The sequence below is a fragment of the Lepus europaeus genome, chromosome X (assembly GCF_033115175.1).
Source record: "Lepus europaeus isolate LE1 chromosome X, mLepTim1.pri, whole genome shotgun sequence".
Classification (NCBI taxonomy): Eukaryota; Metazoa; Chordata; class Mammalia; order Lagomorpha; family Leporidae; genus Lepus; species Lepus europaeus.
This window is the reverse complement of record NC_084850.1, coordinates 4,353,979-4,381,147: the sequence shown is the minus strand read 5'-3', so window position 1 is coordinate 4,381,147 and position 27,169 is coordinate 4,353,979. Positions and strand designations below refer to the sequence as shown.

Here is a 27,169-nt window from a genome sequence, read left to right as displayed (position 1 = left end):
TGACTCCTGTTGTTGTCTTAACAATTTGACACTCTTGTTTATGGCGTCAGTAATCTCCCTAGGCTCTAGTCATGAGTTGCCAAGGCTATGGAAGCCTTTAGGGTTCGCCGACTTTGATCTTATTCAGACAGGGTCATAGTCAAAGTGGAAGTTCTCTCCTCCCTTCAGAGAAAGGTACCTCCTTCTTTGATGGCCCCGTTCTTTCCACTGGGATCTCACTCACAGAGATCTTTCATTTAGGTCTTTTATTTTTCCCCAGGGTGTCTTGGTTTTCCATGCCTACAATACTCTCATGGGCTCTTCCGCCAGATCTGAATGCCTTAAGGGCTAATTCTGAGGCCAGAGTGCTATTTAGGACATCAGCCATTCTATGAGTCTGCTGTGTATCCCGCTTCCCATGTTGGATCGTTCTCTCCCCTTTTGATTCTATCAGTTAGTATTAGCAGACACTAGTCTTGTTTGTGTGATCCCTTTGACTCTTAGACCTATCAGAGTCATCAATTGTGAACTGAGATTGATCACTTGGACTAGTGAGATGGCATTGGTGCATGCCACCTTGATGGGATTTTATTGGAATCCCCTGGCACATTTCTAACTCCACCATTTGAGGCAAGTCCGATTGAGCATGCCCCAAATTGTACATCTCCTCTCTCTCCCTTTCCCACTCTTATATTTAACAGGGATCACTTTTCAGTTAAAATTTAAACACCTAAGAATAATTGTGTGTTAATTACAGAGTTCAACCACTAGTACTAGAACAACAACAACAACAACAATACTAAAAAGGATAAAGTATACATTGTACATCAACAGTCAGGACAAGAGCTGATCAGGTTATTGTTTCTTATAGTGTCCATTTCACTTCAATAGGTTTCCCCTTTCATGCTCAGTTAGTTGTCACAGATCAGGGAGAACAAATGATATTTGTCTCTTTGGGACTGACTGAATTCACTCAGCATGATGTTTTCCAGATTCCTCCATCTTGTTGCAAATGACTGGGTTTCATTGTTTTTGACTGCTGTATAGTATTCTATAGAGTACATGTCCCATCATTTCTTTATCCAGTCTACTGTTGATGGGCATTTGGGTTGGTTCCAGGTCTTAGCTATTGTGAATTGAGCTGCAATAAACATTAATGTGCAGATGGCTTTTTTTGTTTGCCAAATTAATTTCCTTTGGGTAAATTCCAATGAGTGGGATGGCTGGGTTGAATGGTAGGGTTATATTCGGGTTTCTGAGGAATCTCCAGACTGACTTCCATAGTGGCTTAACCAGTTTGCATTCCCACCAACAGTGGGTTAGTGTCCCTTTTTCCCCACATCCTCTCCAGCATCTGTTGTTGGTAGATTTCTGAATGTGAGCCATTCTCACCGGGGTGAGGTGAAATCTCATTGTGGTTTTGATTTGCATTTCTCTGATTGCTAGTGATCTTGAACATTTTTTCATGTGTCTGTTGGCCATTTTTATTTCCTCTTGAAAAATGTCTATTGAGGTCCTTGGCCCATCTCTTAAGTGGGTTGTTTGTTTCGTTGTTGTGGAGTTTCTTGATTTCTTTGTAGATTCTGGTTATCAACCCTTTATCTGTTGCATAGTTTGATTTTGAGTCCTTCACTTACAGATATTCAGCTTTTAGCATCCATTGGAAAATTGTGTAGAATGAATGTGTTTATTAAGGGAAAAAATCCTAAATTATACAGTCGTGGAAACTGGCCTTCTGGGATATGAAGAAGATATCAAGTACAGTTTATTTCCCAATTTTGAGCATATGAAGTATCTGTACAATATTTTTTTTTAAAATTGCAGTTACAGAGAAAGAGCTCTTCCATCTTCTGGTTCATTCCCCAGATTGCCACAATGTCCAGCACTGGGACAGGCTGAAGCCAGGAGCCAGGAGCTTCATTCAGGTCTGCCACATGGGAGGCAGGGGCCTTTATTCTGGGACTATCTTCCACTGCTTTTCCCAGGCACATTAACAGGGAGCTGGATCAGACATGGAGCAGCTGGGACTCAAGCCAGTGCCCATATAGGATACTGGCATTACAGCCAGTGGCTTTAGCTGCTACCCCACAGTATTGGCCCCATGTAAAGTATTTTGTAAAGAGCACACTTTGAGTTAAAAACTGTTGAATTTTCCTTGCAATTTGGGGAGAGTTGCACTTTGCTTGTAAAAAGAAAATCTAAATCTTAGAAGAGATCTAATTATGTAAGCTAATTAACTCCTCACAAAGGAAAGTCCTGGCAGATATGAAGGGCTAGAATGGTGGTAGTCAGTGTACTTTCTTCATCACTACAGTTGTATAGCATCAGGAATGAAGCCTCCATACTTTGTCTTTAATGCTAAGGTGAATACCTGAGTTCAGTGTTGATAAAGCATTCTGTTTTCTGCACTTTTTGCTGAGACTTCTCCTTTAAGTACTGAGTAGACCAGCTACTACTTTAAAAGATTATAGGGCTTTCGTAGCCAAGTGTTTTCAGTTTAGTAATGCCATGGCTAAATGGGGGTCCACTTTAGCAAGTGTGGCCAGTGTGTTTGGATTTAGTGTCATTTGGCTTATGTGGAATATAATAGAATAGCAGAATGCTCAGTCTGGCTTTGCCATAGACCCCTGTTCATAAGGATGAAATCTGTCTCCATGGAAGCGGAAGTGACATACACATCATCTATGGGAACACCAAGGATGTATGCAGAACTTTGCCCACATGTAGAAGCTGATAGTCTCATGACCAATACATCAATATCACTGGATCATTAACAGCAGTCATTCTTTGATTAATGCATCCTTTCACTTTCTGGCATTTAAGTACCTCCTCTCTGTCAGGCATTCGGTTTAGAAAAATGAAGAAAAGAAGTAACCTGCTCCCAGGCCACAGACAGGAAGTATGGGAGGGAGGGGCCTTAAGCATAGTGGAGCTGGTATTGTGGTATAGCAGATAAAGCTGCCGTCTGCAGTGCCAGCATCCCATATGGGCGCCATTTCATGTCCCAGCTGCTCCACTTCTGATCCAGCTCCCTGCTAATGCCCTGGGAAAGCAGCAGCAGATGGCTCAAGTACTTGGGCCCCTGCCACCCAGGTGGGAGACCTGAAGGAAGTCCCTGGCTCTTGGCTTCACCTGGCCCAACCCTGACTATTGTGGGCATTTGGGGAGTAAATCAGAGGATATAGGATGTCTCTCCATCTCTCTGTAACTCCAACATTCTGATAAATAAATCTTTTTTTTTTTTAAGCCATAGCACAAGAGATCTCGGGGAAGGAAAAAACTGCTGTCTCAGGACGATGAGGCTGGATTTGTGGACCCCAGCATAGGGGGAGGCCCAACAGCATATACTCAGTACTTCCCCCAAAATACGTAGTTCACTACAGGTACCTCTGGAGGGCTTGTTGGTCAGCCTTCCCTGTACAGTCTTACAAATCCCAAGAATCTGCTTAGTCACCACCCGGCTCCCCACAAACTACCCCTGGTACAAACTCAGCAGTGAGAAGCATGAGGGTACTTCGAAATTTTCATGGAATTAAAAATTACTTATGAGTTAAAAAATTGAAATCCACATAGTGTTTTCATAATATGCATGTACCATGACCCTTTTGAAGACTACTGATAGAGGGACTGCAGATCAGGTCTTTAAGGAAAAGAAGTCCTGCAAGAATATCCTGTTCTGCTATTTCCTAATCCCTTTAAAAGCTGGGGCCTTTGGTCACATGACACAGCCAGATTTCTAATGTGTCTTCTGCACTGTGATCCCTGCCATCCCAGTAGCGTAACCACATTTCCAACAGCACAACTTTGCCCAAGTGTTGCCCTAACTGCCTCTGCTTAGCATTCAAGTGCCTAAACCTCTTTGGCCTCAGTTTGCTCATCTGTCAAATAGAGACAATAAAAACCATCCTCAACTCATGTGATAACTGTTAGGACTAAATGGGTCCAAGTTCAGCCACTATTCTGGAAGTTTCTTAAAGTTGTATTTATAACATGGTCTGTATCGAAGCAGCCTTTCCCTCCCTCTTTGGTATAGTCATCTCCTCCACTCCAACAGCCTGGATGTTTCCTAGTTCCTGGCACTCCACATTGCTGTCTCATGGTGGATTCACCTTTTCAGTTCCTGCATCCTCATGAAGCATCCCTCAACAGTCTAACCTGGCTTCAAGGACTGGTCTTTGAACATTACAGCTTTCTGAAACCTGTCTAGTACTCTTTAAACAAAAAGAAAATATTTATTTATTTAAACAATGACAGACAACACTGAGTGTGCACTTCCATCTGCTGGTTCGCTCCCAAAACAGCTACAGTAGTGGGGGCTGAGCCAAGTTGGATCGAGAAGCCAGACACTTGTTCTAGGTCTCCCATATGCGAATCAGGAACTCAAGTTCTTGAACCATCATCTGTTGCTTCCCAAGCATATTAATAGGGACCTGGATCAGAATCAGAGTTGCTGAAACTAGAATCAGCACTCCAGTATGGAATGGATAGGTCCCAAGTAGCAGTTTGAAGCTGCTGTAGTACACACTCACGAACTATCTAGTACTCCTGTGCAAGGTTATCTTGAGTGTTTCTTCTTTGTGTATATTTGTGTACCCTGTTGCCCTGGATTGACTGGAGTCTTTCTGAGGTAAAGGACCTTACGTGATTCACTCTCATACTGTCCCCAGAGTGTGCCTCTGTCAGAGGAGATATTGACTGATAGCAGTAAATTGTTAAATTTGAGTCATTCGACATTCATGAAATGTGTACCATAAAACATACTGTACCATGCTGGACTTGTCAGATGAATGATACAGCCCCTGCCCTGGAGTTAGTTACATGCTGATTTGAGAGGAAATACATATTAGTAACTCTGGTTTGGGGCAGGACCAGATGCCATCCACAGAATTATCTGGGAAATGCTACAAGGGTTTAGGAGAGGTGGGGATGTATCTCATTGGGAGACTAGGAAGGCTCAGGAGGAGACTGAGCTGTGTGCTAAAAAAAATGAACTTGATTTTGTAGGTAGTGGTACAGGAGTCCAACCCAAATAAGTCAGTGCAACCCCAAGAAGTCATCTGTTAGCTTAGAAGACAAGAGATAAGTAGCAATAAGAATAGCTTGAGTTGGGGCTTGTGCTGTGGCATAGAGTTATGCCTGCACCTGCAGTGTCAGCATCCCACATGTGCCCCGGTTCAACTCCTGGCTGCTCCACTTTTTTTTTTTTTTAGCAAATTACATTTGATATTTTTTTAAGATTTATTTATCTGAAAGAGTTACAGAGAGGCAGAGAGAGAGAGAGAGAGAGAGAGAGAGAGAGAGAGAGAGAGAAGAGAGAGAGAGAGAGAGAAAGAAAGAAAAGTCTTCCATCCACAGGTTCACTCTCCAAATGGTGGCAGCAGCCAGAGCTGGACTGATCCAAAGCCAGGAGCTTCTTTCAGGTCTTGCACACGGATGCAGAGGCCCAAGCACTTGGGCCATCTTCTACTACTTTCCCAGGCCATACCAGAGAGCTGGATAGGAAGAGCAGCAGCCAGGCAGGACTCAAACCAGTGCCCATATGGGATGCTGGCACTGCAGGCTGTGGCTTTTACCTGCTACACCACGGCACCAGCCCTACTGCTCCAGTTCTGATTCAGCTCCCTGCTAATGCTCCTGGGAAAGAGTGGAAGATGGCTGAAGTACTTGGGCTCCTACACACATGCAGGAGACCCAGAAGTGGCTCTTGGCTTCAGATTAGCCCAGCTCCAGCCATTTTGGGAATGGACCAGCAGATGGAAGATCTGTCTCTTCCTCTCTCTAACTCTGACTTACAAATAAATAAATAAATCTTTAAGATATAGCTCAAGCAAAGGAAGGGGGAGTGGGTAATGCTTTCCAAATCTCATCTTGTGGCCTCTGACTCAGTGAGATAGGTGCTGTTATGTCCACTTGACCAATGAAGAAACTGAGAGCACAGAGGTCCAGGGGTTTAGCTAAGCTCTGGAGAGTGAATTATAATTTAAACTAAGGATTGGCCCACCCAGAGTCTGTGTGTCCACCAAGCATGTTGAGGACAAGCATGTGCATTCGGAGCCTCATGTAAAGAATCTCAACCTGTTGCTTTGAGTTAATGCTCATGAAATATGGACTGGTCCTGGGCCCTGGGTATATTCTTGGTCAATTCACTTTGCTATATATCTTGTTTCCCATCTGTTAAGCGAAGAACTCCACCACAGTGACCGCTTCAGCATCTTCCAGCTCCAGTACAATGTGATCCAGAGACCTTTGAATTGTTGCTTGCCCGTGAGCAAGTCAACATCGCCCTTCAGATTGTAGGAAGGACTGGTGCACTTTAATCAAAAGAGTGCACATTTCACAAAATAGATTCTATGATGACACCTGAAATGGTCAACTCAATTTATTCAATTGTGAGAGTAGAAGCCAAATTGGCCAGGATATTGCAGGCCTCCTGTGCTGAAAAACTGCTCAAAGGCACCATCCTTAACTACTCATCCCTGATAATTGTAGTTTGCTGCCAATTCCTTCCATATTCATCTTCCTACAAGGGTTGCAACAGGGGTTGGTGGTGAGGTGATTGGGATACAAGTATCATCTGCAAACATAGCAAATACTCTTTTCCTCTGATTTAGATATTTTGATGTTTGCTCATGTCTACTTTTTTCCCCCTTCAGAGCAAAACTATCAGAGTATTTCCTGTTTATAAGATGACTGTTAAGACCACTACTTTTTACTGATTATATGATGAGGAAAGAATCAATGAGAGCAGATGTTTCTGAGCACTCCAGCTGTGTGCAGAGACATAGTTGGACCTGGCTGCTGTGTTGTCTCTTCGGAGAGAAAGCAAAGCTAACATTACCATCAAGCAAAGCTTCTCTTTGTGGGTGGTCTGAGGAGCCCAACTTTAAAACTAGTTCCTCCTGTGCACCAAATGTCCATGGAACATCATGCTGTAACTCCCACTGTGGCTATGGAAAGAATGAAGACAGCTCTACTGTAGTTTGTGTCCTTATATTCTATTCCAGCTTATTAAGAATGACCATTTAGGCTGTCTTTCTTACTCAGGGTCACTTACTGCTCACTCAAAGGAATTTTGTATTGTCGTTATCTGGAATTTATCCTGATTCCTTTCTCATTGCTTATGGTTATGTACTCTACTCCATTCTGCCTCATTATCTGTATACATAGCCTTTTCTCGAGTTTAGTTTCTATAAGTTTCTGGACTAGATATAGATGTACAGGGAGGCAAATGAAGTTCAAGACTAAGCTACAGATTTCTCTAACTTGCACAGGCCTGGAAGGAGGCCTAGCATTATGGTCCTACAGATGTATGGTTTATGATATCTGCAGAAGATATTTTAAATTCATTTGGTTCAGGACACCTCTCTTTCTACTCTGCTTTCTCCACTCTTCCCCTTGTGTTGTGTAACAGTACAATGGCCATAGGCATATTGAGAATTCAACTAAGAGAACTAAGTTGGGATATGTTTAGTTTGGTTAAGAGAGTTACATCTCAGGGGTTCAAAACCAATTTCATGTTTTCAAGTTGTTGCTATCTTGTGTGAGAATAGCTTCTGCCTATATGCCAGTTTATCTAGTGACAGGACAAGAAGTGTGGGACTAGGTACATTGTGTTGTCACTGTGGCTTATAGAGGTTGGTGCCAGTTATGTTGGCAGTGGAAGACAGTCAAGGTTCATAATGTATGGAGCTGGAAGCTAGTTTGTGGAAAAATCTTCTGATGGCAATCAGACGTGTAATATTGTAAGTAGAAAAGTCTCTTCATTGAACAGTAAAAGTTCTCTCCTGTTAGGAATTCACTTAGTGCACAGTGTATGCCTCTGTAAACACAACATGCATTTTTTGCACTTTTGGTTGCAGGTTGTGTGAAATGGCATTTTTCAGAGTTCTGAGGTTGTGGAATATATACCTGGAGTAGGTCTAGAAACAGTGTGCAGAAAGGAGTTAATGGAATATGCTTGAGAGTGCTGTCCTTAGAAAAACATGCTTAAGAGCTTGGCCCTCTGCTGACATCTGGGAACTGTATGTCTCTAGTCAACAGTACGCCCAGATTGTACAAATGATAAGGTTTATACTGAACACCCTGTTTTCCTTCTGAGAGTCTGAAATTGACACATGCTAGGCACATGATGCCTATGTGACTGACCCCTACTATAAACTGTGGGCAATAAGTCTGGGCTCCCGTGGGCAGAACCATCCCACAAATGTCAGTACATTTTCATTGCTGAGGTAAAATTGTGCTTTGTGTGGACCCTCATGGGAGGGAGAGCACATTAGGGAAGCCTGCACATAAATTTCTCCAGATTCTGCTTTTCTCTTGTGATCAGGATATGTTGTTGTGATAATTCTTAGCTGTGAGTCAAGCTATATGCTGAGTCCTGCAAGTTTATAACTATAATGAACAACAAAAAAAATGAAGTAACGTATTACAGGGGTATATCAGGACCTTAGCAAAGATGTACTGCTATCAGTGTTACTTTTTTTTATTATTTTATTTTATTTTTATTTTTTTTGACAGGCAGAGTGGACAGTGAGAGAGAGAGAGAGAGACAGAGAGAAAGGTCTTCCTTTTGCCGTTGGTTCACCCTCCAATGGCCGCCGCGGCTGCTGCGCTGCGGCCGGCACACCGTGCTGATCCGATGGCAGGAGCCAGGTGTTTATCCTGGTCTCCCATGGAGTGCAGGGCCCAAGCACTTGGGCCATCCTCCACTGCCCTCCCTGGCCACAGCAGAGAGCTGGCCTGGAAGAGGGGCAACCGGGACAGAATCCGGCGCCCCAACCGGGACTAGAACCCGGTGTGCCAGCGCCGCAAGGTGGAGGATTAGCCTAGTGAGCTGCGGCACCTGCCAATCAGTGTTACTTTTTATTAAGTTTGAGATGTTTGTAACATTTGCCAAGTGTGTATTCTTTTGTATTTATTTTCTCATTTTAAATAAATATTTACCTTTGTTCTCAATTTTATATTGGTAATTTTGTATTCTTATATTTGAAAAGGGCCCCAAATGTTACAGACTTCGGGCCTACACAACCTCTCTGCCTTGGGTCCAAGACTTGCTAGTTCTTACTGGTTTTATTATTATCTCTTCATGTTTCACAGGTATGGAAACTAAAACTTAGAGGAAATCAAGCTTACTTGGAAAGAAACAGGACAGGAACTAGTTCTCCCAACACCCATTGAATGCTCTTTCCCCTGCATTTCATAAAATGTTCTGGTGATTTTTCTGTAAATGTTAGTCATGAGGTATTGTCCACTGGATGACATTCAGGAGATTGGAGTTCTAGTACCGTCCCTTTCAGCAGATGAGTAATCTTAAACTCGTTCTTTACCCTTCTGGGATGGGTTATACTTTTTCTAAAACAAAGAGGTTAGACTAGATGCTCTTTAGAGACCTTTCTGTCTTTGATGTTCTCTGAGATTTTCATTCCAGAGGTACTAAAATTTATTTTATTTATTTGAAAGTCAGAGTTAGAGAGAAGGAGAGACAGAGAGAGAGAGAGAGGTCTTCCATCCACTCTCCAATTGGCCGCAATGGACAGAGCTGCACTGATCTGAAACCAGGAGACAGGAGCTTCCTCTGGGTCCCCACACGGGTGTGGGGGTCCAAGGACTTGGTCCATCTTCTACTGCTTTCCCAGGCCATGCAGAGAGCTGGATTGGAAGAAGAGTAGCCGTGACTAGAACCGGTGCCCATATGGGATTCTGGCGCTTCAGGCCAGGGTTTTAACCTGCTGTGCCACAGCGCTGGCCCCCTAGAATTACACTATCATAGTTGAATTCAATCATCATCTTTGTCTTGGATTTACCTTATCTCTAAAATGGAAGTAAAATACAAATATCTTATGGGCATTGTGAAGCCCCTGGCTGCATTCTGTCTAATCAGGAACATTTCTGTGTATAGTTCTCACAACTGTACTAAAATGAGAACCTGAACGTCAAATATAAATTTTAAAATGAAAAGAAAATGAGTTATACATATACTAGTTTTCAAACATTTTTAATGGAAGTATAATTTTCAGACAGAGAAAAAAATTACACAAATGCTAAGTGAACTGGTTAATGAATATTTTCAAAGTTGACACTGCAATGTAACCAGCACTTAAATTAAGAAGTAGAATACTGCTAGGAACCCCTTATGATCTTCTCCAAGTCATTACTTCCAAATATAACCTCTATCTTGATGCAATATCTATGATTGCATGGAATCCTATTTTATGCACTTTTGTTATTGTCTAAAGTTTTATAGTTAATGTTGTTTCTGAGATTAATCTGAATTGTTGTGTGAGAAGTACTTCTTTTTTCCTCATTTGCATAAAATATTGCATTTTATTTAAATACCATGATTTATCCATTTTACTATTCATGAACATCTCCAGGTTTTTGCTATGATAAAGCTGTTATGAACATTCTTGTATTTGTTTTCTTTGGTGAATATCATGTATTTTTATTGTGTATGTGTTTTTATGTCTAGAGGTATAATTGATAACTTATAAGATACACATATGTTTAAGTTTAGTAGATATACCTGCTATGATTTGAACAAGACTTGGCCTCTAGAGTCATGCAGATATTTAAACCCCCAAATCATATGTTAATGTTACTAGGAGGATAGAAACTTAATCCAATTATGTTATTTAGCAGTTGGGAGGTTATTAGGCCATTGGAGGCAAGCCCTCATATGGTAGTTCTTGAAAGTATTGGTTCTAAAAACCTACTTGGACCTAGCTACTCTCTCTGCCTCCTGATTCACCAGGTGATACTTCATCTGCACATACTCTCTCTTGTCCTATAATGTTCTGTGCCACCTCAGGATTCTTCAAACAAGAACACTATCAACAGATGTATATCAGTGGGGCTGATTGATCTTAGACTGTGAACCTCCAAAACTGTGAGCTGAAATAAATCTTTCATAAGTAGTTTGTCTCAGGTATTTTGTTGAGGTAATAAAAAGCTGATTAGGATAATTGCCAAATTGTTTTCAAAAGGGATTGTATCAATTTACACTACCACTAGCAGTGTATGACTTCCATTTGCTTTCTGTGATTCAGATATGCCATTTACGTGAGTGGGCAAAATAATCTGATTTTGGTTATTTATTTCATAGATCAAACTTTTGTGGTATGCAATTTTATGACTTTAGACTGGTGTATAGAGCCATGTATGCATCAGCACAGTCAAATTACAAATAGTTTCATCACCACCCCAAATTCCCATTGCCACCTGTTTATATTTAGTTCCACCCTCATTCCCAAATCCTGGAAGGCTGTGATTTGATTTCCATCCCATAGTTTTGCTCTTTCTAGATTGTCAAATAAACAGAATCATATGATTTATAGTCATTTGGATCTAGCATTTTTTCTTGGCAAAAGGCCTTTGAGAATCATCCATGTTGTGTATATCAGTAGTCCATTCCTTTTTGTTGCTGTGTAGTATTCCATTGTCTGATGCATAATATTTTGTTTATCAATTCCTCAGTTGAGATGTGTTTGATTTGTTTCCACTATTTTCTGTTTTAAATAATAATTATTATAAATAATTATTTACAGGATTTTGTGGGAATATAGGTTTTTATTTCTCTTAAGTAAATATGCAGGTGTGGGATTGCTGTGTTGCATGCCAAATTGGTAGATTATAGGTTCTTTAAAAAAACTTGATGAACATTTGAAGGGTGACTATACCATTTTGCATTCCCACTACTAGGATGTGACAGTTCCAGTTGGTCCACATTCTTTTTTAAAAAGTTTTATTTTATTTATTTGAAAGAATTTGGAGCCAGCGCTGTGGCGCAGCGGGTTAACACCCTGGCCTGAAGTGCCGGCATCCTATATGGGCACTGGTTCTAGTTATTATTTGAAAGAGTTACAGAGAGAGGGATCTTCTGTATGTTGGTTCACTCCCCGAAAGGGCTGCGATGGCCAGGGCTGGGCCAGGCCAAAGACAGGAGCCAGGAGTTTCATCCAGGTCTCACACATGGGTATGTGGTAGAGGCCTTTGTCTTTTAATTAAGCTTGTTTATAACTGACATGATTAAAGTTATAGTAGAAGCATTCCCAAGGTCAGAAGAAGAAAAAGGGAGGAATCTGTCCTGGGAATGAAATATGGTTGTCTGCTTGCCTATGAATGCTTCAGTTGTTATTACTATCTGCTTTTATGTAACTATTTCAGATTCTGCTTGCTAGTACAGAGAAATGGTGTTAACCCTTGCCAGAGAACCTTGGGCTTAGTATGTGTGTGAAAAAAATCATTAGTATCTATGTATGCATGCACAGTATTGTATCAATTCCCGCGGCTACCAAGTAACATTAGAATATCCAATCAAATGTATGTGTGTAGCCATATAAAGGAGACAAAGAGGCTAAAGCCATATATAAGAAAATGCACCTCTTTGTTCTGGGATCAGGCTTTTGGATAAAAAAATTCTACCTGGGTCTTATGTTTCCATAAATAATGAAAGACTACTTCCTGTTTAAAGGCCTTGGTGTCTTGTCTCTGCACACGAATCCTGCTACAGGTACATTAGTCCAAGGACATGAGCCATCTTCCTCTGTCTTCCCAGGCACATTAAAAGTGGAACTGGATCCAAAGTGAAGCAGCCAGAACTTGAACTGGCACTCAATGGGATGCTGGCATTGCAAGCTGCAGCTTAACACTACAACTCCAGCCCCCAAAAGTTTTTTTTTTTTTATTAAGTATAAAATTCTAGTTTGAGAGTTATTCTTAGTTTTCTGATTAATGTAATTTCAGAACTCAGTAATTATTTTGAAGAAGAAACTGGCAGAATATCAGACTCAGTTCTTTCCTCCCTCACTTCTCATTGGGATTCTGGCTGCTCAGGTCTCTAATATCCCCAAGGGACTACCCAAAGTTCTGCTGGCTTCTCTTGTCTAAGTAAAATCCCTTAGTCACATCCCACCAGATGGCCAGAATCAACCAATGTAAAGTGTCATCATTGCTCTCTCCTAAAGTGTGGCTGCTTCACTATTGCTCTAGTGCTGTCAAATGGGTGTTTTAAATTTCCCCTGGGTTTTCTTGTTATTCTCAGTGGGAATATTAGTTTGCTACCTGCTTCTCCACCATGCTTATAAACACTGTACACTCATTGTTTACAAATTCAGTATCTTTTTCATGAACTTTGAAAATTGCTGGAAAAAGATATTTTATGGGAATTCCTTTTCAGATCAACTTAACCACTGCTGTTCAAGAAAACTCTCAAAGATGAAAAAATATGCTCATGACTGAGGAAAACCATTACATTATTGGATCATTTCTCTGACTTCTGCTTTTGGGTGAAAAAAGGTAAGGAATTATATAAATTAGTGCTAGATTGATTAGGATTGGTATTAGTTTCTCATAGACACAACAAAGATAGACATTAGTCATAACCTGTGTACTTTCAGAACTGAGTAAATGCATTACTACCCACTGGCTGTTATAAAGCCCACAGTAGTGTTGCCATTCAAAGTTATGGGGGTCCAGCATTATGGTGTAATAGGCTAAGTATCTGCCTGTGGTGCCAGCATCCCATATGAGCACTGCTCCTCTTCTGATCCAGCTCTCTGCTATAGCCTGGGAAAGCAGTAGAGGATGGCCCAAGTCCTTGGGCCCCTGCACTAGCATGGAGATCCAGAGGAAGCTCCTGGCTCCTGGCATTTGATCAGCACTGTTGCAGTCATTTAGGGAATGAACCAGTAGATGGAAGGCCTTTCTGTCTGCCCCTCTGTCTGTAACTCTTTCTCAAATAAATAAAATCTTGAAAAAATTATAAAAGTTATGCAATTTAATTGTTCTAGTAAAACACAAATAATTGTCATTTTTTCAAAGACTGAGGCACAGACACTGGCCATAAATCATAGGAGCAATGTCCCTTTTTGGAAGTAGAGAGCTCCATGCTGAGGAATCTACCAGGCTAGAAGTCCCTTGAGTAAAATTGACTTTACTAATTCTCATGCTTTCTACCACAGAGCCAAGGATACCCTGGACTGTATATTCCAGAAGCTGTACAGAAAGTTTTCAAGGAAAGATTATATTGTGTCCTCAAGTTCTGTGTCCTGGAGCTTTTTCAGAATGGATTATGCTATGGGATAACAGAACTATTGTCAGCCTTGTATTTCCATCAAAGGGACTGCTTACATCTTAGCTGTACTTCTCACCTACTGCATGACCTTGGGCTATTCTTTGTGCATTAATGTCTTCATCGCTGAAACCATCCTAACAACATTGACTTCATAATGCAGTTATGAAGATCAGCTGGTAAATTTCATAGTATAGCATACCAGTGAGGGATTGGTGCACTCATTATTTCATCTTCGTAATGCTCCTGGGCTCCCAGGAATATCAGGGTCTAATTCCACATTTCATCCGATTATGCATTAATATTCTTTTCAGTATTCTTACAGGTGACTTGTTAGCTTCTTAATGAAGAGCTCTTTCATTCATGAGAGAGCTTTCTCTTGTCCTTGTCTGCCAACCCCATACCCCAGGCTTTGAGAGATCTAAAACTTCTGAGCTCCTCTGGCAAAGTTCTGAGTTCCTGTGGCAAAGGAATAAGTATAATGAAGACTTCAGAAGCCTGTAGCTATGCTGGAGGTTTCACTTTGCCTAGCTTCTGATCTAGAAAACTTGCAGCCTTCTTTTGAGATGTCTAGTTAGCTATGAGAATGGGCTTGATTTAATCGAGCCCTCCATATATAATCACAGAGAAGTTCCAACAAGACACCGAGTGACAGTCCATTCCCTCAGAGTTCCCTTTGGGTCTTTTAAAGGATGATTTGTCCACTTGAAAAGTCAGTCATTTATGATTCTGGGTAATAGGTGAAGCACCTAGTAACCTATGCAGATGCTCAACAGGATGAAGACGAAGTACATGAGAAGCAGGAAGGGCTGTTTAGCACTTTTCACGCTGGCTAATGACTCTATTGACCTTTATAGTGCAAAAATAGTCATATGATTTTAGTAAGTTATTTAGTCATGTTATTTGAGATTGTATGATATATGTAGATTTTTTCAAACTAGTTATTTTCACCTTAGATTACAAAGTAATGTTTTTTTTTAATATTAGATCTGCAGAAAAGTACCATAATACCCTCGCTTTCTGCAAACAGCTATAACAAGTGATCTCTAGAGGACTTTTCTGACTTTTAGATCTTTAATTCATAGACTCTGCCTCAGACAGTTGGGATTGCTACTAACAAAGTAACATAAATAGGGTGGCTTATTATCTTAGTTCGCTGTCTGTTTCTGTAACAGAATATGATATGCTGGGTAATTACAAAGAAATGAAATGTATTTGGGTCATAATTATGGAGACACAGATCTTAAGGGCATAGCACTGGCATCTGGTATGCTGTGTCATAACATGGTGGAAGGTGAAAAAGCAAGAGCAAGTCAGCAAGACAGAGCAAAGTAAGCTTAATGTACTTTTCTAACAACCCACTCTTGTGACAGTGAACCCATTCCTGTGAGAATGGTAATAGATATATTCACATGGATGGAGTTCTCATGACCTAAACACTTCCCACTGGGCCCCTGCTTTCAATACCTTTACACTGGGAAATTGAGTTTTGAGCACATGATCTTTTTCCCAACACATGCAAACAACAGCACTTACAAATCAACAAAAATTTATTCCTTACAGTTCTGGCGCACATGATCTTTTTCCAACACATGCAAACAACAGCACTTACAAATCAACAAAAATTTATTCCTTACAGTTCTGGAGACGAAAAGGTCAAGGTACCAGAATGGTTGGATTCTGGTGAGGTGTTTTTTGAGGTTTACAGACTACTGTATTCTTTTTGTGCCCTCACATTGCACAAAGAGAGTAAGCAGTCTCTCTGGCCACCTCTTAGGAGGGTATGAGTCCAGAAGCTCTACCTTTGTCATCTAATTATTTCTCGATGTTCCCTGCCTCCTAATGCTATCACATTGGGAATCAGGATTTCAATATATGAATTTGGGGAGAACACAGATACCAAATCCGCAATAGATTTCTCCATGTGATGCTTTTAGAATGGCTTTGACCCTTCCCCAGTCCACATGGGATGGGCTTTGTGTTCGGTCTAGAGAAGAGTGGTAGCCTGCATCATCTGTCACCTTCCTTTTGCTCTGGATCTCTGGTGACTTGTAGAATTCCTATATACAGGTATAGTTTAATGTTAAGATTCTTCACAGACTCCTGCTCCAAGAAATTCTGTATCTTAGAGACAGTTGCAATAAAGGAATTCTATCAAAAAGAATTTGCGGAATTGTGATTGCAAACAAAATAGCCTTGCGGGACAAAATGTACTTCTGACAAGGGAGCCTTATGCTTGTTTTCCAGTCTCTCCTCCCAATGCTTCATTTCTTTTTTTTTTTTCTTTTTTCTTTTTTTTTTGACAGGCAGAGTGGATAATGAGAGAGAGAGAGACAGAGAGAAAGGTCTTCCTTTGCCATTGGTTCACCTTCCAATGGCTGCCGCGGCTGGCGCGCTGCAGCCGGTGCACCGCGCTGATCCGATGGAAGGAGCCAGGTGCTTATCCTGGTCTCCCATGGAGTGCAGGGCCCAAGCACTTGGGCCATCCTCCACTGCCCTCCCTGGCGACAGCAGAGAGCTGGCCTGGAAGAGGGGCAACCGGGACAGAATCCGGCGCCCCAACCAGGACAAGAACCCGGTGTGCTGGCGCCGCAAGGTGCAGGATTAGCCTAGTGAGCCGTGGCGCCGGCCCTCAATGCTTCATTTCTAATTTATCTGCAAAAAGAAACATTTCAACAGAGAACCAAATAGAAATCATGATATACTATCTTCTCAAAGTCCTGAACTCCCATCCCTACCTCAGAAAGAACCATTCAGTTTCAACAAGCTAAAGCTGGTCCTCAAAGCCATTCCTTCCCAGCAGCAATTCTGTTTGGGTGTTGGATCTATACTATCCCAAGCATTATGATCTCCAAAGGTAAGTTCAGTAGCATAAATGGTTTTCAGCCTGAAACAATTTTATTTCTCTGTTTTATCAAGTAATGTGATAGTATATCATATTTTTGTCAATAACATTTAGAACTTTCACTAGCTTAAGATGTTAGAGTTATGGTTGCTTTGCTTTATCTGTGATATATATGAATCCTTTATTATGGGAAGAGCAAAGTTCTTTATATACACTGTGTATATAATATCCTATAATAGCCTCATAATATTCTGGGAGACTTGAAAGAAAGTAGGAGCACCATTAGTTCCTGATGCAGAAAAAAACACATTTGCCAAGACAAGATTCTCAATGTCATTTTTGGGACATTCCAAGGTATTTCAAAGATTTCAAATTGCCTTATTATTTCTCTAAAATTTTCAAAGCCAACCTTATTTTAATTTTAATTATTTTGAAAATTTTCAACATTTTGGAACTAGGGTTAAGCAAATTTTACAAAACAACACAAAAAATGTTTTGAGTAGAACCGATAAAATGCCAAAACTCCATAAATATTTGGGAAATGCTGGCTTAGCAGTACCAGGAGAAGCACTAAGATCAGATGCCAACAGGTATAATATTTTGACTTGTCCTCCATGGTTCTGTATTTCCAAAGGTGATGTCATGTGTGATAGCACATTTGAGGACAGTTGTCTTCTGGATGGATATTTTAAGCACTTCAGAATGATCCTGATGACTCCTTTGGGTGACCTGATATTTTATTCACTACCAAAGAAGTTAAAAAAAATTGTTGTAGGAAGAATTTTCAAAAAGTTCATGGGAACATGTATTATGAAGTAACAATGCAAGGATTAAAATTTTTGCACCAAAATAAACATTTTAACTTCTATTTTCCCATTAATTGTTTGAAGTACCTTTGGTGTTTTTGAAAGGAAGACAGAGGGAGAGAAATAGAGACCGTTAGCTAGTTCACTCCCCAAATGCCTGCAACAGCCAGGGATGGGACAAGCCAAAGCCATGAGCCAGAAACTCAATTTAGGTTTCCTCTGTAGGTGGCCAGGAACCAACCACATGAGCCATCACCTGCTGCTTTCCAGGTTATGCATTAGTGGGAAACTGGTACCAGATACAGAGCAGGGACTTGAACCCTGGCACTGTGATATGGGATATAGATGTCCCAAGTCTGTCCCATAAAGTACCCTTATTCTTGAACAGTAAAAAAAATTAGTTTGGCTGAGGAACATGCTCATAATGGTAGAATTATGTCAAGTATGTTTGAAAAGGTAGATTGGGGAACACTTTTTGAGGACCTTGAATATTATAAAAGGTGTTTCAACCTTTTTTTTTTTTTTTTGACAGAGTGGATAGTGAGGGAGAGAGACAGAGAGAAAGGTCTTCCTTTTTGCCGTTGTTTCACCCTCCAATGGCCGCTGCGGCCGGCGCACCGCGCTGATCCGAAGCCAGGAGCCAGGTGCTTCTCCTGGTCTCCCATGCGGGTGCAGGGCCCAAGGACTTGGGCCATCCTCCACTGCCTTCCCGGGCCATAGCAGAGAGCTGGCCTGGAAGAGGGGCAACTGGGATAGAATCTGGCATCCCAACTGGGACTAGAACCCGGTGTGCCAGTGCCGCAAGGCGGAGGATTAGCCTATTGAGCCATGGCGCCGGCTCAACCTTTTTCAATAGTTGATATGGAGACATTGAAAGTTTTGGGGCAAGAATTAAGATGAAAAGCTTGAAGTGGCCGGAGTTATTCTCTAAGAATATTAATATGGCTAAAATGTGTAGGTTTATGGCAAATGAAGACAGATTAGCCGTAATGTTGAAACAGTTTATGAAGTCTATATGAAAGGTGCTCTGCTCTGATCTCAGAATCAGCCCTAACACATTTGCATCCAGCTGAGAAGGCCATGAAAGCATTTCAGGCATGGAAAGCCAAGACACTGTGGCAAAAAATGATCTGCATGAAGGATCTCTGTGGGTGAGATCCCAGTGGAAAGAAGAGGCCGTCAAAGGAGGATGTACTTTTCTCTGAAGGGAGGAGAGAACTTCCACTTTGATTATGGCCTTATCTAAAAAAGATCGGGGTTGGTGAACTCAAGAGGCTTCCATAGCCTTGGCAGCTCATGTGAAGAGCCTCGGTGATTACTGCCGTCATAAATAAGAGTGTGAATTGTTAAATCAACAACAGGAGTCACTGTGCACTTACTCCCCATGTAGAATCTCTGTCCTTAATGAGTTGTACTATGTGAACTAAAGGTAAAACTTGTTCTCAAACAGTATTTTATACTTTGTGTGTCTGTGTGGGTGCAAACTGTTGAAATCTTTACTTATTATAGAGTTGGTCTTCTGTATATAAAGATAATGAAAATGAATCTTAATGAATAATGGGATAGGAGAGGCAGTGGGAAGGGCAGGAGTTGGGGTGGGAGGGCAGGTATGGGGGGAAGAACTGCCGTATTCTCAAAGCTGTACCTATGAAATTTGTATTCATTAAATATAAGCCTCTTTTTTTTTTAAAAAAAAAAAAGGTGTTGTGAAGATTGTCCCACTCTATAGTGAACAGTCTGTTGCACAAGTGTTTTTAAAGTCAGTGAGGAGTTACTTCTTGAATCCTACAACCTTGCTAGTTATGCTGGCTGGGATCTCTCCTGAGACAACTAAAATAAATCCTTTGCCTTGCTTTCCAAAGGTAGTTTTTCAGAATGAGCTTCTCGAGATGCTCTTACATCATCAAGTCTGTGGGGGTCCATCAAGTTCTGAATGTGGAATGACTGTCTCCAGTTTGTCACATTGAAAGAAAGAACATCATTTCAAACAGAGCAAGACTGAGGTATTTAGCCCACACATGTTTTCAACTCTGCTAAGTGTAAGCTTGCACAGTGGAGTCTCATTCCACTCAGTTGTTAGAGAAAATGGAAGGCTTTTCCTGTGCTCTGTTAGAAAGCCACAATTTGGCACATATTTGAAGAGGAAAAGATTTGAGCTATTCCATTTTTACCTGCGTTTTTTCTGTCTGTAAAAGCTTTTTTCCTAAGAACATTATACAGAGCATTGGGACATCCAGAAAATATTTAAATAATTAGTTTTCTTTAGTGAGAAAACTTGACTTTTCAAACTTTTCATTATACAAGTATGAACCTTTAACAAAGGAGATTTCTCCCATTATATACTTCATATGATAGACTAATTCCATTATCTCCCCACTAAGAGAAATGATGCTGAAAATTGTGTAATAATTGAAAGTTATGAGATTGTCATAGAATCCACAGGAACTTTAAGTCCCTTGAACCTTTGCCCTCAGAATTAAATTGTGATTCCTTTACATGGGATGGCGTGGGATGTGTTCTTTAGTGTGAAACAAAGGAAAACTATTTCATTAAAGGTAAGTTTATATATTGATGCCATTTTTACATCATTAATGTCATATCCAAACACAGTTCTTTAGTCTTCACCATTCCAGTTATTGTGATATAGCGCGTGTGCTTGTGTGTCTGTGTGTAATTTCAAAGAGCTGTTTGAACCAGGTTTCATCTTTGACCTGCTTTCTTCACCGCTCGTGCCTACCGCATACCGCTAGGTGGCGTCCTTACCCGTGAGGCTACCAAATCCAGCAATGAGCATTTAAAGGAGCCAAGCTGTGGACTGGGCACTGAAATGCCGTTTCATTCTTGCCTACCTTATGAAGTTTCATAAATGTTCATTGAATACTTATTCTAGGCAAGGAACTGGGATAAGCACAGAAACAAGATCTGAGCTAAACCACAGGCCCTGCCCTCCAGGAGCTTACAGTTTAGTGTAACATTGCAGAGTGCATAATAGGTAGAGGAGAGGGCCATGGCAGTTAAGAGAATGCTTCAGATGGGAGATTCTGCATGACTGGGGTCTCTGAAGGTTTCTGGATCCAGGACTCTGGTTTGTGGGTCTCTTGACACAATATGAGGGGCTACCTGGCATGTAATGAATGGAGAGACCAGTATTGTTGAGTTATTTCACTGATAGTACCCAGATAATCAGTAGCTGAGGGGAAGCTGAGGTGGCCTTGAATGCTGCCTCCCATCCCAGGAACTCACTGGACTCTCTCATAGTCTCAGAGACAAAGGACCAAATGTGGCTGCACCACTCGAACAGCAAGGAGTGGAGATATTTATAACTCTGTCTTTCATTTGTTTATATTTGTTATTTTTTTGGAAAATAAAAACAATGGTAAGCCATACCCATGAAAGTAACTGTCACCTATGTCCCTACCAACAAGAATTAATCATTCTTAATCTCTTGTTAAATTGGTTTCCAGATTTTTCTGTTTATGCTTTTAAAACAATTGCTCAGACAACACATTAATACATTATCCTTTTTCTCATTTGTTTTAATCTATGCTCAGTCCCACTCTTACAGGACCAATTATTGAATTCAGTTATGAGCTGCAAACATGCTCTCACATAAGCATCTCACAGCATAACAGCAGTGGAGAAAACTATTATGTTTTTCTAGCTTTTCTCTGTCCTTGCTCCTCAAATGCAAACTCATTTTTTTCTGCAATTTAAGAGTATATTGTTGAAAATATGTAAAAATGCAGAAAGATGAAAATAAGTGAATCACTTAGAGCCCTACTGTTTGAAGAGAACCATAGTTATGCTCATTTTGATGTATCTCCATCCAGTCTTTTATCTACATAGCTTTTTAAAATTAGCTTTTTGTTTTAATATTTCATTATCTGCCTGTTTACTTAATTTTAGCTATCTTTATATGTTATTGTACCTCATCAGTATTAACCGTGGCCTAGAATTCCATCCTATGGCCAAAGATAAATGAGGGATCTTCAAAAAGTCCATAGAAAATGTGTATTATGAAGCCGGCGCCGTGGCTTAACAGGCTAATCCTCCGCCTTGTGGCGCCGGCACACCGGGTTCTAGTCCCGGTCGGGGCACCGATTCTGTCCCGGTTGCCCCTCTTCCAGGCCAGCTCTCTGCTGTGGCCAGGGAGTGCAGTGGAGGATGGCCCAAGTGCTTGGGCCCTGCACCCCATGGGAGACCAGGAGAAGCACCTGGCTCCTGCCATCGGATCAGCGCGGTGCGCCGGCTGCAGCACGCCTACCGCGGCGGCCATTGGAGGCATTGGAGGGTGAACCAACGGCAAAAGCAAGACCTTTCTCTCTGTCTCTCTCTCACTGTCCACTCTGCCTGTCAAAAATTTAAAAAAAAAAAGAAAATGTGTATTATGAAAAAAAATTATGGTGGATTTCAGTAGTTTTTACACTAAAATAAACTTATTTATTGATTCGATATTACCAGAAACTTTTTTTGTAATACATTATACTTTATAATTGGAATTGCTAGACATTAAGTTGGCTTCTCTTTTGCTATTACCCTGTGAATTTTTTTCTAAATATTAATTTTATTTACTTGAAAAGCAGGGTTAGGGAGAGAGAAGAGAGTGAGCATACTTCATCCACTGGTTCACTCCTCAAATGGCCGCAATGGCCAGAGCTTGGCCAAACCAAGGCCAAGAGCCAGGAGCTTTATACAGATCTCCCCCACCTGGGTGCAAGGGCCCACTCCTTTGCTGCCTTCCTAGGTGCATTAGCATAGACCTGGATAGGTAGTGAAGCAGCTGGCACTGGAACTGGCCCCTGCGTGGGATACCAGCATCATAGGTAGCAGCTTTACCTGCTAGGTCACAATGCCAGCCCAACAATGTATATTCTTAAACGTAAATCTTTACATGGATGTTTGGTTGTTCAGATAAATTTCTGGTGCTAGAGCTTTTTAGTTGAAGAGTATAAACATTAAAAGACACTCTTTATTGTGTTTTTCCTTAGCATATTAATATAGCATGTAGAAAACACAGCTATATTAAACAGCATAAAAGCTACCCATATTCTTCCCACTCAAAGGTTACTAATAATATGGTTATATTTCATATAACCATACAGTTTTCTTTTCTACATACTCTTTCATAAGCTTTTTACTTTATGTATTCTGAGCATACTTTTAAGTTCATTATCACACCTTCAGTGGTTGCATAGCATTTCATTGTATTAAAATACCACAGTTTATTTGACCAATCTGCTACTGTTGGATATTTAGGTTCCATTATTTTATTTTTAAAAGAATCTATCTACTTGAAAAGTAGAGTGATAGGGACGGAGGGAGGGAGAGCAAGAGAACGAGCAAGCGAGTGAGCGAGCTTCCATTTGCTGGTTCACTCTCCAAATGGAATCAATGGCTGAGGGTGGGCCAGGTGAAAACCAGGAACCAGGAACTCTATTGGTCTCCCATGTGGGTTGCATGGGCCCAAGTACTGGGGCTATTTAGGTAATTGTTTTTTCCTACTTTAAACAATGCATAGGTGAATATCCTATGGCTAAGACTTTGCAGAAGTTCTTGTATTGTTTCCTTTGAATAAATTCCTAGATGTATAATTAATGACCCCTTATGTATGCACGTTTAAGGTTTTTGATGGCTATCCCTAAGTGGTCCTTATCCTAATTCTTTTAGAGGCACAGTATGGGAATGCCTTTTTTAAATCCCGAATCCTTGATACCACTGAATATTTTGCTTATTTGACTATACAGAATTGATACCACATTTTAAAATGTACATTTATCTAATTATTAGTAAAACTGAACAATTTTCTTTTCACTTTTTCAAATTTTCTGGTTTTATGTATGTTTTTATTTCTTACTGATAGATTTTAAAGTAAATTTTACATAATTTCTTGTCATCCCTGCAGGTTTTCTTCTTCAACTACTTCTTATAGTGAATTCTCCTAATATCACATACCTCCTTGCTCATAGAGTCTTGTTGGATTTGGTTTGCTGACATTTCATTTAGGAATTTGCATCTGTGCTTGTGACGTTAATTCTCAGTTTTCTTTCCATGTGTGTTTGTGTGTGTGTTCATCAGTTTTTGTGGTCACCAAGATCTTAGTTTCACAAAATGAATGGGACTTTTCCTTTATACTGGGGTCTACCTGTAGAGCTTGAAAAATAGCTGTTCCTTAAAAATTAGAAATACCTTGCTCATAAAACTGCCTAGGCACTGTAACATTCACTAAAGGAGCTATCAAGCCACAGGAAGACCTGGAGGAAGTATATATGCTATTAGTTAGTGAAAGAAGACAGTCTGAAAAGACTAGATACTGCATGATTCAAATTATATAACATTCTGGAGGCTGGCGCCGTGGCTCAACAGGCTAATCCTCCACCTTGCGGCGCCGGCACACCAGGTTCTAGTCCCAGTCGGGGCTCCGGATTCTGTCCCGGTTGCCCCTCTTCCAGGCCAGCTCTCTGCTGTGGCCAGGGAGTGCAGTGGAGGATGGCCCAAGTACTTGGGCTCTGCACCCCATGGGAGATCAGGATAAGCACCTGGATCCTGCCATCGGATCAGTGCGGTGTGCTGGCCACAGCGCGCCAGCCGCGGCGGCCATTGGAGGGTGAACCAACGGCAAAAGGAAGATCTTTCTCTCTGTGTCTCTCTCTCACTTTCCACTCTGCCTGTCTAAAAAAAAAAATATAACATTCTGGAGAAGGCAAAACTATAGAAACAATAAAATGATGAGTGTTTGCTAAGAATTCAGAGAGAAGAGGGCAAAAAATCCTTTGTGCGTTACTTATTCATCAAAATAATTTCATATTATATTTCAATGGTGGATATTTGAGATTAGAATTTGTCAAAATTTGTATTTACCTAGTGATTCATGACATAGAACTTATTTTTATGTGCTTATTGGCCATTCATGTATCTTCTTTGCCTGCTTATTTCTGATATTACCATGCATGGAAATATCATGAATTCAACTAATATTTTTGTGCATTCTATTTCCAGTGCTTCCAACAGTGACCTTTATCCTGAGATTGTCTCAGTATTCCATCTGCTTACTAGATTGTAATGTCCTCATTATGTCTTGGAATCAGTGTATCCAAAATTAATCTCATCAGATTCCTTCCCAAGCTATTCTTCCTCTGTGCTCTCTACTTCTGTTAATTATATTACTATTATTCTTGTAATCACCCAAACTTTAAACTTGGTATTTTATCTGGTTATAACAGAAGGAGAATAAGAAAGAGTAATTTTTTTCTGAGTTTTTTAAAGATTTATTTATGTGTTAGAAAGAGAGAGAGAGAGAGAGATCTTCCATCTGTTGGTGCATCCCTCAAATGGCTGCAATGGCTGGGGCTGGGCCAGAACAGGGACAGGAGCCTAGAGCTACATCTGGTTCTTCCACGTGGGTAGCAGGAACCCAAGCATGTGGGCCATCCTCCATTGCCTTCCCAGGCACATTAGCAGGGAAATGGATCAGAAGTGTAGAAGCTAGGGCTTGAACACATGCTCTAATATGGGATGCCAGCATTCCAGGTGGCAGCTTAGCTATCTGTGCCACAATGCTGACCCCCAGTTTCTTTTTTTGTGCCAAGTTTTGAATTAACTTCATAGTACTCTGCATCTGTTCTTATTCTCTTCTCTTGTTTTTTCTCTGTCTCTTCTTTTCTGACTTTCTTAATATCTTACTCTTCTGTTTGTTCTGTTTCTCCTCTCTCTGACCATTTCATCTCAGATTATTTTTACCAGCCCCTTAATTTACCATCCTTTTTACATATATATATATATATATATATATCTTCTCTGAAAAGCCTTTTATGAGGCTTCTAGGCATAATATACTATATTCCCCAACTTTGAGATTCTTTTGTATTTTGTATAATGTCAAATTGCAAAGCTTTTGTTTTTATGTTTGTCTTCCTAATAGCCTATGGGCACTTTAGGGATATACTGGGACTGATTTTTTTTCTTTTTTCTTTTTTCTTTTTTTTTTTTTTGACAGAGTGGATAGTGAGAGAGAGAGACAGAGAGAAAGGTCTTCCTTTTTGCCGTTGGTTCACCCTCCAATGGCACTGCAGCCGGTGCATCTCGCTGATCCGAAGCCAGGAGCCAGGTTCTTTTCCTGGTCTCCCATGCGGGTACAGGGCCCAAGGACTTGGGCCATCCTCCACTGCCTTCCCGGGCCATAGCAGAGAGCTGGCCTGGAAGAGGGGCAACTGGGATAGAATCTGGCATCCCAACTGGGACTAGAACCCGGTGTGCCGGCGCCGCAAGGTGGAGGATTAGCCTGTTAAACTACGGCACCGGCCTGATTTTTTTCATCTCTACAGTAGGTGCTTGGTAAATAAATACTTATTTAGATAATGATGCAAGTGTCTCATGGGCTGAATTGTGATCATTGAAATCTAAATATTTGGCATTGGATGTGGAAATAATGTAATAACAGGTTTCTTTTCTCTCCTAATCAAAGAGCTCTAAACTTTGACATTTCCTGTAAGTAAGAATGTTCACATTGCTAGAATTCAGAAGGAACAATTGATAAGAAATGACTTCAATGAATATAGGTTTACATATATTCTGGGAGCTCTGTACATTAAAGAAATGTGTCTAGCCTTCCTTGCATGCCTTTTGGTATAGCTTCTGATAGATCCCCTGTTTGATAAGTCACTTCTGGCCCAATGAGGCATGAAATTCATTTGGGAGGGCTATGGATATGTGGTATCATTGCTTGATTTCTTTAGAGCTTCAGGTTCTGAGAAGCAATCTCTGGACGAGGTCCTACACCAAGAGAATGATAAACTGACAGAGTGGAACTAGAACAGACCCAAGAACCACCATTCGAAGACTCTGCAAAGTTTATGGTTCCCTCTTTGTCTTTAGGATACAAGCCCTGCAGGGACAATAGAGACTAGCCTAGAGCTGCTCTAGGCCCAAATTTTCCAGGGCTAGCAAATCAATTTGGTTTCACTTGGCTGTGTGAGACTGATATTTAATACTGCTTGCTGCCCCTAGAGGTGACATTCCTAGGAAGTTATCAGGAGACTACTTACCTAAGTGGATAGGCTTAAGGAAGACCTGGGTAAGCATTAGGAAGTCATGTTGTTGAACCCAGTTTAACCTGATGGACCAGGCTCTACAACCATTACCAATGAAATGCTAGCACAGTTAGGGGAGAAGATGGTGGAGGAGAAAGGATTGGGGCTCAGTAACTTTCCTTAGTGGTACTCAGTTGTGAAGCGAGTGTCCTTGGGGAATTAGCCCCCATCAGAGTGGATTTTTGCTAGATTATGCTTTCCACAATACACTTCCCATTGAACTAAGTGACCTTTCTAACTCAGATACTTTGGTTAGCCTGGTGGACTCTAAGATTCAGCAGACTTCGGGTTTATGTAATGTAATTGTTATTTCTGATTTGTGGAGACTAATCAGAAGGTAAAACTGCAGAAATACCTTTGTAATACTGTTTAACAGTTTACAATAA

General features: G+C 40.8%; 1 long non-coding RNA gene across 6 annotated transcripts in view; it reads left to right on the top strand.

The window, feature by feature from the left end:
* LOC133752928 (uncharacterized) overlaps positions 1-27,169 on the top strand; it is a 66,791-nt gene that overhangs the window by 9,135 nt on the left and 30,487 nt on the right. For 5 of the 6 annotated variants that reach the window (XR_009864999.1, XR_009864996.1, XR_009864998.1 and 2 more), the window contains 2 exons: positions 13,154-13,272; positions 13,938-16,112. This is a non-coding gene — a long non-coding RNA (uncharacterized LOC133752928). Of the gene's footprint in view, positions 1-13,153; positions 13,273-13,937; positions 16,113-19,560; positions 19,702-27,169 lie in introns of those variants that run through there. The other variant, XR_009864997.1, reaches the window with a different exon arrangement.